Raw genomic sequence first — 16,121 nt, forward strand, 5'->3', positions numbered from 1 at the left:
TCTCCAGGTTAGGAGAAAAGGCATTGCCTCTTTACCGCCTCCTTCGACGCACCGAACACTTCGTGTGGACGGATGCAGCCGCGGCCGGACTTGATGAAATAAAGACCTTATTGGCCAATAATCCAGTCCTAACAGCGCCAAATATCGGCGAACCTATGCTGCTGTACATAGCTCCAACACATCAAGTTGTAAGCGCAATACTCGTCATCAAACGAGAGGTTGACAGATACAAATTCCCGCTACAGAAGCCGGTTTATTATGTATCCATGGTCCTCACCCCATGCAAATCCCGATACCCACACTATCAAAAAATAGCATACGCGGTCTTCATGTCATCCCGAAAACTATGACACTACTTTCAAGAGTGTTCGATTAGGGTGGCCTCTGAAGTACCACTAAACGATATAATAAATAACCGCAATGCCACAGGCCGGATTCCTAAATGGGCCATCGAGCTCCTTCCGTTTGACACAACATACAAGCCTCCGCGGGCTATCAAGTCGAAAGTATTAGCTGACTTCATCGCTAAATGGACGGAATACGAACTCCCTAAAGAGTACGGCGCATCCTCTAATTGGATCATGCAATTTGACGGCTCTAAAATGCTAGCCGGATTGGGAGCAGGTGTAGTCCTGACCTCTCCCACTGGAGACACGGTCCAATACGTCCTCCAAATATTATATACATACTCCAACAATGCAGCTGAATACGAGGCTCTATTGCACGGTCTTCGGATGGCAGTCTCTATGGGCATTCAATGCCTAGAAGTGCGCGGGGATTCAAACCTCGCAAGATCACAAATAAATGGATACTTTGATGCCAAGGATACGAAAATGGCGGCCTATCGCAATGCCGTCCTTAAAATGTCAGCTCGGTTCGAGGGGCTCGAATTCCACCATGTGGCTCGAGAAAACAATCAAGCGGCAGATGTCCTTGCCCGCATCGACGCTAAACGCGACCTTGTCCCACCTAACATATTCCTGGAAAGGCTGTTCAAGCCATCCGTGGTATGGGAAGGGGAGTCCGGCAACACCAGCACGGATCCGAATACATCCCCAGACTCCGAACTATCAGACATAATCGGAGGCTCCACCACCGAAATAACATCGTCAGCCCACGAAATAATGGTTGTTATCGCCCCATGGACTGAGCCTTTCTTGGCCTACCTAAATAGGCAGGAGCTCCCCGAAGACCAAAATGAAGCACGCTGCATCGTTCGGCATTCTAAAGCTTACAAGGTCCATGAAGGGGAACTCTATAAGAAAAGTGCCATCGGAGTGCTCCAAAGGTGCATCTCCTAAGAGGAAGGGCGGCAGCTCTTGGCTGAAATCCATGCCGGACTGGGCAGGCACCACGCTGCGGCTTGAGCATTGGTCAGCAAAGCCTTCCGTACAGATTTCTATTGGCCGACAGCTCGAGCAGACGCACAGGACCTTGTCCAACACTGCGTTGGTTGCCAGCTCTTTGCCAATCAGAGTCATATGCCCCCTACCGCTCTCCAAACAATCCCCATAACTTGGCCCTTCGCGGTCTGGGGGCTGGATATGGTTGGACCCCTTAAAGAGGGGATCCACAAGAAAAAATACTTATTGGTCATGGTAGATAAGTTCACCAAATGGATAGAAGCCAAACCAGTGAAAACGGCCGAATCCGGATTAGTGATAGACTTTATATCCGGGGTCGTACACCGATACGGTGTCCCCCACAGCATCATCACCGATAATGGCTCAAATTTCACAGCCGATGAGGTGAAATCTTGGTGCGGCAAAATGGGCATTAAGCTCGACTATGCTTCCGTTTACCATCCTCAAACAAATGGCCAGGTCAAACGGGAAAAGAGTCTCATCATGAGCGGCATCAAACCCATACTAGTGCGATCCTTGATAGAGTCGGATACTCATTGGGTCGAGGAGCTCGACTCCGTACTCTGGGGGCTGCGGACCACGCCGAATCGCACCACCGGATATACACCATTTTTTATGGTGTACGGTGCGGAAGCAGTACTACCTTGCGACATAATACATGATTCGCCACGCGTACGCATGTACGAAGAGAAGGAAACCGAGTTAGATCGGCAGGCTAACTTGGATGCCCTGGAGGAGGAGCGCGATGTCGCTATGGCCCCTTCCGCATTCTATCAGCAACAGGCTCAATGATACCAAAGCAAAGAAGTGCGGGCCAAAACTTACAACATTGGCGAACTCGTTCTACGCTTACCGGAGAAGAAGTAGGACAAGCTCAAACCCAAGTGGGAAGGCCCCTTCATCATCGACAAAGTTCTCACCGGAGGAGGGTACCGCTTACGTAATGCGTCTGATAACAGACTCGAGCCGAACCCATGGAATGCGGTCAGACTCCGGAGATTCTACGTCTAGCGCCGAACTCAGTGTTTGTCTCCTTAACCCTCCTTTTTCAATTATGCTCCCTCCCTTTTCCTTTCTCGATCTTTTTCTTTTCACACACAGTATTTAATACAGTACGGACTCCCGGATTACTCCGGCCGCACTATGTGTGTAAGCTTTACCTGGGGGCTTCCTATACGGAAGCTAAATATAAATTACTTTCAGGGCTTTTTGCCCGTCACACATGCGTTTCTTTTTCCATGTGTGCCGTTTCTTCACCATTATATGCATCGATATGACTTAAGATGTGGCCAAGCTGGGTTGCCCGGCTCCTGTGTTTATGCCCTACGTTCCCGTTAATTCGGCTAGGGCATAAGGGGAGCACCTCTGCGATTGTTACTGCCGGTTGAGCCGGATGTGTACCTCAGACTGGGTGAAGCCGAAAGCTAGTTTCCTTAAGAGAATATTCGGTCGGTGAACAAAAGATGTCTTCGTTTATTATAACATTAATCCCTAGAAGTTTTGTCTCCTGTGCTTTGGTTCGTAGTGCGGACATGTGCCTTGACACATGCTTACCCAGGGAAAGGAACCCTTAACAGAACTATTCTCCCTGGAAGATGTTTCTTACTATCCATGTAATATAACATAACTAGTTGGGTACTTGTTTGTTCAAGCACTTATGAACCCTACGCCTGGTTTCCACACATACTCCGGTTTTGTATAACCGAGCGGGTATTCGGACACATCCCGGACTTTAGGATCCGGGGGCTGAAGCGAAAAGGTCCGCCATGACAAATGATTTTAATCCGGCTAGGGGCTACTTATGTCCATCGAATTACACAGTCATTTGGACTGATTATATTCATCCTCTATACCATCCAACATGCTATTTAGCTTACAATCCTGTTGAGAATACTTTGCGGCTAACGCCACCTGGTCATATACCAGACTCACAGGAATTTCTTGCCCATCTGGCCCGGCCGGTCCAACTTCGGCCATATGGTTCGGGTCTAGCTTGGTGTAGCGCTTCTTCACCATGGCCCATGCTTCTCTTGCACCTTGCCGGCAGGCTGATATCTTCCACAAACGGAAACGCTGCCGTGCTCCTTGAAGAATGTCCACAAGCCCCCCATGCCATTTGGCAGGGAGCTTGATGGCCACAGAGACTGCGAATGCCCTGCATCACCTGCCGCGCTCGCTAGTGCAGTTGTGAGAGGTCCTGCAGTAAATCACCTGCAGATGCGGGCATCTCCTCCTCAGAGCGACCCGTAAGCATTCCTACAAACAAAACCTTTTCGATATACTTCCTCGCTAGACTATACTACAGTTCGTTTAGGCACTTACGATAAATGCCGCGGTGAAGCCTTCTGTTCTCCTTCATGGAGTCTGCCAGCTGCGCGCAGACGTCCTTCAATTCCACATCCAGCCGAACATTGGCATCTTGGAGCGTATTCTTATCATGCTTCACTTGCGTAAGAATGCGCTCACCGGCCTTTAGTTGCCTCTGGAGATGCGACTCGTCATCCCTGCCACCCTCCGGATTCACTCTAGGGTTATCTGCAGAATTTTCTGTTAAATTCATCATACCAGCCAGTTGCTAACTGGTTCACTTTCGTACACTCAAGATAAATGTTACCGGAGGATGCCTTCTGGGATTCCTCTAGCTTGTCAACCGTGGCCCTGAGTTGAGTCTTGCACTCCTCTAGCTCCCAAGACAATTGCTCATTCTTATCTACAAGAACCTGCGCATAAATTGATACTTAAAACTGTTGTTTCAACCGTTTCAAGTCTCAGGGGCTACTGCTATACATGCTCATCAAACTTTCTTACCCGTATATCTTTGGTATACTGGACTGTCGCCCGGGCGAGTCCGCTTTGAGCAGCTCGGATATATGCGTCTCCTGAATTAAAAGCATTAAATGCCTCTTTGGAAAAGATGTTGTGGCGAAGCACGGCCCGTCGACACCGGTGATTCATGGAGCTCTCTACTTCAGAATTCATGGCAGAGAGCATATATGCGTCCTCTGTCGGAAGACTATGCGGCATTGGCCCTACGTCCGCCTCCTCTCTCGAAGTCGGTTCTGGAGTCCGACTGGTGGAGGCATGGTTGGCAGGATCTCCGGATATAGTCCGGATCCCCCTCTTCCTGTCAGGATGAGAAGGGCACTGTTATACTTCAAATAACAATAAAGTACATGACAGATGGTTTCCTTACCTCTATAGAAGCGTGTCGGTCCTGACTGCCCTCCTCGTGAGCCTGCCCAATCCGGACTCCTGTGGCTGATGGGTCCCTAGGGGCTCGGCCCTGCGCTCCGAACGTCGCTTCTGCAAAAAACACGATGCTTCAGGGATAAGGCGTGACATCAGGAAAGAGTCCTCTTCGGAGGATCGAGTCTTTGGATTGGCTTACACGCGATGATGGTAGCAGTCCAGGATAATCAGCGGTAATGGCCACTGAGGCGCCGTCACGGCTCGCCCGATAAAATATCCCGTCGACAAGCTCCACGGTCGCATCTGGGTCTTCTTCGAGTCCTGGATCCAGGGCCCTTTCGGGGTCCTTTGGCTGCGGGGAAGGGCTGGAAATTCCTTCTACGGCCCTCCTCAGTTCCTGCTCGGAAATGTCGATGCGAGTAACTTTAGCAAAGAATGCCACAGTAAGTGAAGCGAGAAAATAAATGACGACTTACCCAGTTTGCGGAATTGTACATGGAGAATTCGTCCCATGGTTTGATATGGAGGAAGTCTTCCTCTTCTCCTTTGTACAGGTCGGACAGTATCCTTGCCAGAGCGGTGAAGGAGTCTGGACCCTTACGGCCACATCGGGTGGCATCGTCTGTCCCGTTGTAGTGCCACATGGGATTGCTCTGATATTGAAGCTGCTGCACTTCCCGCATTATGCAAATTGCCATGACCTCGACTATCGTCAGTCCGGATTTGGCCAGTAACTTTATCCTGCTCATCAGGAAATGTACTTCCCTGGAATCCTCTTCTTGGGGGCCTCGGGGGCGCCAGCTTAGACGTGCCCCCGGCGGGGTGTTACTGAACTTGGGGAGTCCTGTCCGGACTGGATCCGGAATGGGAGCATCGTTAATATAAAACCACTCTGAAGCCCAGTTATCTAGTGCCTTCTTGGGAGTACCGGATAGGTATCCGGTCTCGGTGATACGCCATACTTCGGCCCCGCCCACTTGACATAGGGAGTCTCCCTGGTTGTGGGGGACAAAGCAGAACAGCTTCTTCCACAATCCGAAATGAGCCTCGCAGCCTAGAAATAGCTCACAAAGGGAAACATACCCTGCTATATGCAGTATGGAGGTTGGGGTAAAATTGTGCAACTAGAGGCCGTAGAACTCCAGAAGCCCACGAAGGAATGGATGAATAGGAAACCCGACGCCCCTTAACAGATCCGGAATTAGGCATATTCGCTCCTCTGGAGACGGATTGGGAGATCTCCCCGCCTGTTCTCCGCCATTATAGGTGGCCACTCCGGCTCGAACAGGGACCATGAACGCCGGCGGGAGGAGCCCTTGGGTTTGTAACTTTAGCAAACGGCTATGAGAAACTGAACACTCTCCCCAGTCCCCCGGCTTGGGGCAAGGGGAGCGAGCAGAAGAGCTGCGACGACCGGCCATGTTGGAATGGTTTTTTCTGGGTGCTCTGTTGGATGCTTGCTCAAGGAGGGAGAGTGAGGTTTGGATCTGGGAATCCCCGTCTCTTCAAATAGACGGCTAGCCCGAAGGACCGAGGGTGGCAAATGCAAAAATGCCTCGACTCCTCGCATTCGCTCGACACATGGAAATGGTCATTATTAAAACACTGAAGCCGAGGAGTACAACATTAATGAGATGTCGGACACTATTCATCAGGATGGGTACATTGGAGTATTCGGAGGAGGAACCTGCCTTGCAATGCCGAAAACAAGACTGTGTGCCGGACTCATCGTCATTGAAGCTTGGTTCAGGGGCTACTGAGGGAGTCCTGGATTAGGGGGTATCCGGACAGCCGGACTATATACATCGTCCGGACTATAGAAGCATCAAGATACAAGACTCAAGACTTAGGCCCGTGTCCGGATGGGACTCTCCTTTGCGTGGAAGACAAGCTTGGTGATCCGGATATTATATTTCCTTCCTTGTAACCGACTCCATGTAAACCCTAGCTCTCTGGTGGCTATATAAACTGGAGAGCATGGTCCTTAGAAGGCCGATCACAATTACAATCATACCATCATAGGCTAGCTCTTAGGGTTTAGCCTCTATGATCTCGTGGTAGATCTACTCTTGTACTACACATATCTTCAATATTAATCAAGCAGGAAGTAGGGTTTTACCTCCATTGTGAGGGCCCAAACCTGGGTAAACATTGTGTCCCTTGCTTCCTGTTACCATCAGCCTAAGACACACAGATCGGGACCCCCTACCCGAGATCCGCCGGTTTTGACACCGACAGTCATATCGTCGTAGTGCTTAGGAGAAGCACTGCACCTAAAACATCATCAACACCGTCGCCACACCATCGTGCTGACATAACTTTCCATCGTCCTCAACTGGATCAAGAGCTCGAGGGACGTCATCATGTTGAACGTGTGCTGAACACAGAGGTGTCGTACGTGCGTTCGACTGCATAAACCCCGTTACTAAACACTTCCGCTTTCGGTCTACGAGGGTACGCGGACACACTCTCCCGTCTCGTTGCTATGCATCTCCTAGATAGATCTTGCGTGATCGTAGGAATTTTTTTGAATTACTACGTTCACCAACAAACTCTAGGGTTGTTTGTGACACATATAGGAATAACCCAATGGATAGATCGGAAAGAATAACTTTGAGGTGGTTTCGTACCCTATAGTAATCTCTTCGTTTATTCTCCGCTATTAGTGACTTTGGAGTGACTCTTTGTTGCACGTTGAGGGATTGTTATATGATCCAATTATGTTATAATTGTTGAGAGAACTTGCACTAGTGAAAGTATGAACCCTAGGCCTTGTTTCCTAGCATTGCAATATCGTTTTCGCTCACTTTTACCACTTGCTACCTTGCTGTTTTTATATTTTTCAGATTACAAAAACCTATATCTACTATCCATATTGCACTTGTATCACCATCTCTTCGCCAAACTAGTGCACCTATACAATTTACCATTATATTGGGTGTGTTGGGGACATAAGAGACTCTTCATTATTTGGTTGCAGGGTTGTTTGAGAGAGACCATCTTCATCCTACGCCTCCCACGGATTGATAAACCTTAGGTCATCCACTTGAGGGAAATTTGTTACTGTCCTACAAAACTCTGCACTTGGAGACCCAACAAAGTCTACAAGAAGAAGGTTGCATAGTAGACATCACAGGTCTGCTAGAGTTTCTCTAAATACCAGGCGGATGGACTGCTCTAGGGTCGGCCCTTAGTTTGTTCCTCTCTTCTGCTAAAAATCACACACACATACAGTATCACAGGAGGAGAGAATGCTAAAAATCACACACACATACAGTATCATAGGAGGAGAGAAGGAGGCAGGTGTCCTGTGTGCAGGAGGTTTGAAAGATGAGATTCAATGGCTCTCCTATAACCCCTAGTTTGGCCATTGTGGTACATGCCAGGGAGCTTTCTTCTCCTTCTTCTCCTAAATTTCTATCCCTTGGTTCGGCCATCATGGTACAAATTAAGGAGCATGTTTCATATCCCCAAACTTCTTGCCCTCGGTTCGGCCATTGCGGTATAAACTGAGGTGCATGTTTAATCTACATTAAAATTTCATCTTTGGTTCGGCCACCATGGTACAAACCAAGGAGCATGTTATAGCTACCTCAAATTTTCGTCATTGGTTCGATCATCCCTGTACGAATCAAGGAGCATGCATATTTCTTTTACATGTTGCATATATGCTTGGTCCTAATGATCTCCTTCTTGGTTCGGTCCCCTTAGCTATACAAGCCAGGATGAGCGTCTCGTTCCTTGTTTTGGTCCCTATACGCGGATACAAATTAAGAGAGTATCATAGGTATGAAAACTTCATAAAAAATTATCTTGGTTTGGTCATCATAAATGAAATTCATATGACTAGGTTGGAGATAAATTATGAACGTGCTAGAAAAAATTCATAACTCTTGTTCGGTTACTCTACAGACATTATATGTCATGCTAGGTGTAATACAGACAAGAATATACGATAATTTTATTTCACTTGGTTACGCCGCACATGGGCATTATTTTGATGCTACACCATGTTGGTAGTAATACAAGCAAGGCAAAACTTAACTAAAATATGCGTTCATGCTACACACGCAAAGACCAAAACATGCAATATAAATAATGCCATCATAAAACAAATTTTACTTGGTTACACTACACGTGGACAAGATATTTGTGTTACGCGGTGTTAGTAGAATACAAGTGAGATAAATCTAAATAAAACATTTATGCCACATATTTTGGCAAAAGTCATATAAAAGATGTTACAAACATGCTCCAATGCTATAAGAGCCTAAACTATTAACATCATCACAAATGGATATCACAAACTCGCTTTAATCGGGTTATACTACACACGAGCGCTGATTAAAATGATGCGGTGTGGAGTTTTAATACCATGTAAAGTGCAAATATAAACCAAAAAAAATATAAGTGTCATATAACACATGCAATATTAAAATTGTTTCATAAACCTTCACTTGGTTAACCTACACGAGGGCATTATCTTAGTGCTACGCGGTGTTAGTAGTAATATAGGTAAAGCAGAACTTAATAAAAATAGGTTCACTCCAAATCCACATGTGCATACAAATTCATGCAAAATACATGATAAGGCATATTCCATGCGGCTCATGTAGGCTTCGAACAAAAATATCATAAGCAAACTCCACTCACGTCAGGCTTGATACTGTGTGGACTTAAGTCAACAAAATATGGCACATATGATATGCACCAGAAAAATCATCAAGATTGTGTCACAAAGCTTCAGCCCGTTACGCTACATGCGGGCACCATACCAGTGCTACACAATGATAGTAGTAATGTGATTATGCAAAACTTATGAAAATTGGCATGCCACGTATATCCATGCCACCAACCAAATATATCGTGCAAAATTCCTAAAGGAAAATACATATCCATATCCTATGTGCCAAGTGTAGGATAAAATTATGCCTATCCAAATTCAATCTCCATTCTGCATATAAATGAGGTTGAACACGAACAAATTGTTGCATGCTAGGAAAATGTATTCCCAACATCATAGATGAAATCACGGAGGAGTATTTGCATGAAGCTAAACTTTAAGTTCACCAAGAAGGAGTTCATCATCGACCGCGAGGAGGATTTCTCTTGTAGAATATTGTAATAGGCATGGGATGTAATCCTATGTAATAGATATGTTAGAATTCTTAATCAGGGGTTTTCTCTTCGGAGATGTAATTAACAAAAATTTTATGTAAATGTAAGAGTTTTGGAAATAAAGTACTTGCAATGTTTGATTCTATTTTTATTTTATGCATTTAAATTTCACTCTGTATCAATGACGTGGACGCGTATTCGCATGCCCGCCATTTTCCTGTCATCAAGTGGCCCACTAGGCACCAGGGCGCGCCCAAGTCGGTAGTGGGGCCCACAAGACTCCGTTTAACCTAACTCCACCTCTATAAATTCTAAAAATCAGAAAGCCTACCAGAGTCCACGAAATACTTTTTCCGCCGCCGCAAGCCTCTATTCTCAAGAGATCCCATATGGGGACCCTTTTTGGCACTCTACCGGAGGGGGAAACGATCACAGAGGGTTCTTCATCATCCTTGCGGCCCTCCGATGATGTGTTGGTAGTTTACCACAGACCTATGGGTCCATATTTAGTAGCTAGATGGCTTCTTCTTTCTCGATGTTCTTTAATACAATGTTCTCCTTGATGCTCTTGGAGTTCTATCCGATGTACTATTGGGATCCAATGAATTATGAGTTTATGATCAGATCTATCCATGAATATTATTTGGATTCTCTCTAAACTCTTTTATGCATGATTAATATATCTTTGTATTTCTTCTCTAATTTATTGGTTTGGTTAGGCCAACTAGATTGTTTATCTTGCCATGGGAAGAGGTGCTTTGTAATGGGTTTGATCTTGCGCTGCTCAATCCCAGTGACAGAAAGGGACATGACACATATGTGTCATTGCTATTAAGGGTAAAAAGATGAGGTTTATCCATACGTGAGTTTATCTTGTCTACATCATGTCATCTTGCTTAAAGCATTACTCCGTTTTTCCATTAACTTAATACACTAGATGCATGTTGGATAGCGGTTGATGTGTGGAGTAATAGTAGTAGATGCAAAATTGTTTCGGTCTACTAATCTTGGACGTGATGCGTATATACATGATCATTGCCTTGGATATTATCATAATTATTCGCTTTTGTATCAATTGCCCAATAGTAAAAAAATTTACCCACCGTATGCTATTTTCTCGAGAGAAGCCTCTAGTGAAAACTATGGCTCATGGGTCTATCTTTTATCATATAAAAATCCTAAAATACTTTGCTGCATTTTTATTTTATTTATTTCATTTTGTATTTTTGTCAAATCTATCTATCAAAACATATACAATTTAATCTTGCTCATAACCGTTGAGGGATTGACAACCCCTCTACGCATTGGGTTGCAAGTATTTATTGTTTGTGTAGGTGATGTTTACATAGTGTTGCTTGGTTATCCTACTGGATTGATAACCTTGGTTTCATAACTAGGGGAAATACTTATCTCGACTATAATGTATCATTCTCTCCTCTTCGAGGAAATCCCAACGCAGCTCACAAGTAGCACGAAGAATTTTTGGCGTCTTTGTCTGGGAGACTGAAGGAAATATGCCCTAGAGGAAATACTAAAGTTGTTATTTTGTATTTCCTTATTCCTAATAAATGTTTATTATTCATGCTAGAATTGTATTAACTGAAAACTTGATACATGCGTGGATAGATAGACAAAACACCGTGTCCCTAGTATGCCTCCACTTGACTAGCTCGTTAATCAAAGATGATTAAGTTTCCTAGCCATGGACATGTGTTGTCATTTGATGAATGAGATCACATCATTAGGAGAATGATGTGATGGACAAGACCCATCTGTTAGCTTAGCATAATAATAGTTCATTTTTGTTGCTACTGCTTTCTTCATGTCAAATACATATTCCTCCGACTATGAGATTATGTAACTCCCGGATACCGGATGAATGCCTTGTGTGCTATCAAACGTCACAACATAACTGGGTGATTATAAAGATGCTCTACATGTATCTCAGAAGGTGTTTGTTTGGTTGGAATAGATCGAGATTAGGATTTGTCACTCCGAGTATCAGAGAGGTATCTCTGGCCCTCTCGGTAATGCACATTAGAAGAAGCCTTGCAAGCAATGTGACTAATGAGTTAGTTATGGGATGATGCATTATGGAACGAGTAAAGAGACTTGCCGGTAACGAGATTGAACTAGGTATGAAGATACCGACGATCGAATCTCGGGCAAGTAACATACCGATGACAAAGGGAATAACGTATGTTTTCATAATGGTTCGACCGATAAAGATCTTTGTCGGTGTCAAAACCGGCGGATCTCGGGTAGGGGGTCTCGAACTATGCGTCTAGGCAGATGGTAACAGGAGACAAGGGACACAATGTTTTTACCCAGGTTCGGGCCCTCTCGATGGAGGTAAAACCCTACTCCTGCTTGATTAATATTGATGATATGGGTAGTACAAGAGTAGATCTACCACGAGATCGGAGTGGCTAAACCCTAGAATCTAGCCTATGGTATGATTGTTGTTCGTCCTACGGACTAAAACTCTCCGGTTTATATAGACACCGGAGAGGGCTAGGGTTACATAGAGTCGGTTACAATGGGAGGAGACCTTCATATCGTATTGCCAAGCTTGCCTTCCACGCCAAGGAAAGTCCCATCCGGACACTGGACGGAGTCTTCAATCTTGTATCTTCATAGTCCGGGAGTCCGGACAAAGGTCTTAGTCCGGCCATCCGGACACCCCCTAATCCAGGACTCCCTCAGTAGCCCCTGAACCAGGCTTCAATGACGACGAGTCCGGCGCGCAAGTTGTCTTCGGCATTGCAAGGCGGGTTCCTCCTCCGAATATTTCATTGAAGATGTTGAACACCAGGGTAGTGTCCGGCTCTGCAAAATAAGTTCCACATTCCTTCATAGAGAGAATAATATTTGTATCAATCAGATCTGCTGACGTATTCCGTGGCGTGACATCATGCCACAGCCAGGCTCTTTATTCATTTTATTGTTCCACCTTAGCGCGTTTAGCGAGGCGGTTTCCTTGGCACGTCTTGTCAAAGCAGAGATCGTGTCCCCTTATTCCGGGATTCTCATCAATACAGGTGTGGGTAACCCAACCGCGCCATTAACCATGGCGCTTGGGAGATAAGCGAGTTTTATTAGGCCGGTGGAGGGCCCGTAGTTTTGGCCGCCCATATAAGGGGATAAGAATCCGCCCTTTCCATTCACGCCCTCTTCCTCCTCTGCTTATCCGTCCTTGCGCGCTCGAGCTCCAGCGCCCAAGCCCGCACTTCCCACCTCAACCTTCTCCGACCATGTCTGGAGCGGGAGGTAGATGGATGGCCTCCTCCGTCACGGAGGGACAAATCAAAAACCTGAGGAAGGCCGGATACTTGTCTAACGACATCATGCACCGGTTCCCAGATGCGGGGCAACTCATCCCCACCCCCAGGCCCCATGAGAGGGTTGTTTTTCTTCCCCATTTCCTCCGTGGACTGGGTTTTCCTCTTCATCCGTTCGTCCGGGGGCTCATGTTCTACTACGGTCTGGACTTCCACGATCTGGCCCCGAACTTCATCCTCAATATCTCAGCGTTTATCATCGTGTGCGAGGCCTTCTTCCGCATCCAGCCCCACTTTGGCCTATGGCTGAAGATCTTCAGTGTCAAGCCGAAGGTCGTGCAAGGCCGACAGGCGGAATGCGGAGGCGCCATGGTGGGCAAGATAGCCAACGCCACCTGGCTCGAGGGTGCCTTCGTGGAAACCATCAAAGGGTGGCAATCGGGGTGGTTTTATATCACCGAGCCGCGTGACCCTAAATGGGCAGCGGCCCCCGAATTTCGATCCGGCATCCCCACCCGGCTCACATCTTGGAAAGAGACGAGCCTGTCGGGGGGCAATCTGGAAGAGGTGACCGGACTCCAAACCTGCGTCCGAGACCTGGTAACCAAGAAGGTCAAGCTTGTCAACGTGGTCCAGGTCATGCTCTTCCGCCGGATCCTCCCGTGTCAACGACGGGACTTCAATTTGTGGGAGTTCGACCCGGCCCGGCACCAGACTCTGTCCCGGCTCTTTGAAACGAAGCACGAGGACGCCTAGAAGGTGCTTTTCAAGAGTTCCGAGGTCTCCCCTCCCATAACCGAGGATTGCGGATTCTGCGCCAAACGTCAAGCCTCCGAAGTAAGCTTACATTTAGTCCCTTACAGGATACCCAAATTTCATAGCGTGATTTTTATGTGGGATCTAAACTCCCGTTCCTTTGACAGGACTGGAAGAGGACATCTGGACAGTTCGACTGTCTGGCCCCTTTGCCCGAAGGCCCAGTAGACGCACACTTAGCGAAGCTACTGGTTCCGGCACCTCACGTGCTGCCGGAGAAGAAGGCCACGGGGACCCGAAAGAGTTCCCGGCGCCCGGTGCCGTCGGATTTTCCTGACAGCCCCAACGCACCCTCCGCCTCCGAAGACGAGGAGGAGGAGGAAGAAGAAGATGCCTCTCCCCCTCCGACGGGGGGAGTAAAGAAGAGAAAGGCCGCCCCAATTAGGGAAGCCAGAGGGTCCAAGAAGGGGAAGACCCTTCTGCCGGACTATGCCCCCGACACTGAACACGGCGGGAAGGACTGGCCATCCAGGGTCAAGCCCCTAGCAAAATCGTAAGTGTCCGGCTACCCGAATGAATTATTGCACTCCTTTATCATTTGATAGCTTCTAACACCAATGCTAATCATGCAGTCCGCCCAGAGCTCAGCTTGGCGATTCGTCGAGCGGATCTCTGAATTCGTCGGATGTGAATAGCGCTTCACTTCCGACGGCCTCCTCCCCTCTCCCTACAGACGACGCTGAGGTGGAGTCCCTTAGGGGACGAAACCAGGAGGAGGTGGTCCTGGAAGCGCCACAAGGCGACCTTCTGAATCTCAGCCCAAAGGGGGTAAAGCCCCGGAGGGATCTAAGTCCGGCTCCGGGCCGGACACTGCTCCGGAACCATCAGTGGTTCCAGAGCTCGATAGGCGGCGCCTTCATGAGAAGGACAAGCCCGCGATGCTGGCGACTTCCGTCCACCTGGAGGCGCCAGACAATTTGCTGGAGGCACTTAACGGCACCTCCATCGACGAAGAACACCACACTATTATGAGTGCGGTGATTCAGAAGGTTCAGTCCGCCAAGAGCGGGCTGACGGAAGCCTGCACAAGCCTGTTAATAGGCTTTGAGGTATGTGTTCAAAAACATATATAAAAAATGCTACCGCATAGACAGTAGCCCCTGATGCTCAGTTCGGTGTTCGGAAAGAAAAGCCGAACTGACGATCTCAAAAGATATAGGCAGGAGTCTAATAGAAATATGTCAGTATGGGAATGCAGGCTGCGCTGCTGACCTCTGCCGCACTGACTGCGGAGGTCAATGCCTTGAAGGAAAGCCTCGAGCGGTCCGAGAGCGAGCTCGGTCGTGCCAAGAAGCAGCTCGAGGATAAAGAGGGTACATAGTACCTCCTGTAAATGTATATATAAATACTTGGTTGCATAATAATAACAGGACCAACGTTAATGTTGCAGGAGCCACGACCGAGGTGGCGACCCTGAAAGAGGCGATTTCGAAGGCCGAAAAGAGTGCGGCCTTGGAGCACACCGAGCGAGAGAAGCGGGAGGCGCGGGTGGCGGAGGTGCGGCAAGAGCTCCAGGCTCTCGTGGAAAAACACGAGAGTTTGGAGCGTGACTCGAAGACTCGAGAGTCCGAGCTTGCCTTGGCTCTTGAGAGTGCCAAGACCGCTAAGGCCGAAGCCCAGAAGGCCCTTCAAGAGATCGAGGTGATGAAGAAGATAGCGGCGGGTAAGGCATTCTTTATGCAAAGCAAAAATATAAAAGTTAATTATCTGCTACTTACCCGAATCCGGAGCTCTCCAGGAGCGTTCGCAGATCTGCCCTATAGTGTGTCAGATGCCGCCACATACTACCGAGCCGAAGAGGGGAGCTCGACGGAAAAAGTGTTCTGGTCTCAGTATGTTGAGGCCGAACATCCGGTGCCCCTGAGCGACCAGCTGAAACAGCTGGTTGAGCTCCACAAGGTGGCCGAACAGGCCATGAAGGGCCTCATAGCTTGGTTGTGGCCTGGAGAAGTCATGCCTGGGAGCTACTTCGGTCTGGTGCGACGGCTGGTGGACGCGTGTCCGTGGATTGAGGTCGTCAAGCGCTTCGTTTGTATTGAAGGTGCCCGTCGGGCCCTTGCCCGTGCTAAGGTGCACTGGGGCAAGCTAGACGCGAAGAAGCTATTGACGGATGCGCCACCGCCGGGCAAGGAGTACCGTACGCCTGAGATGTATTATAATGGCGTTCTGAAGGGTGCCCGCCGCATAGCGGATGAGTGCTCCAAAGATGTAATTTTTGAGTAAACTCGCATTTGTTATCATGTACGCTGAAGCTTTGTTCATATGCGTTAAGCAACTCTTGTTAATTTAAAATATTACCTTCTGTGCGGCCGTTTATCAAATCTGAGAGATGCAAGTCGTCAGCTTCGACCCC

The sequence above is a fragment of the Triticum aestivum genome, chromosome 6B (genome assembly GCF_018294505.1).
Source record: "Triticum aestivum cultivar Chinese Spring chromosome 6B, IWGSC CS RefSeq v2.1, whole genome shotgun sequence".
NCBI lineage: Eukaryota > Viridiplantae > Streptophyta > Magnoliopsida > Poales > Poaceae > Triticum > Triticum aestivum.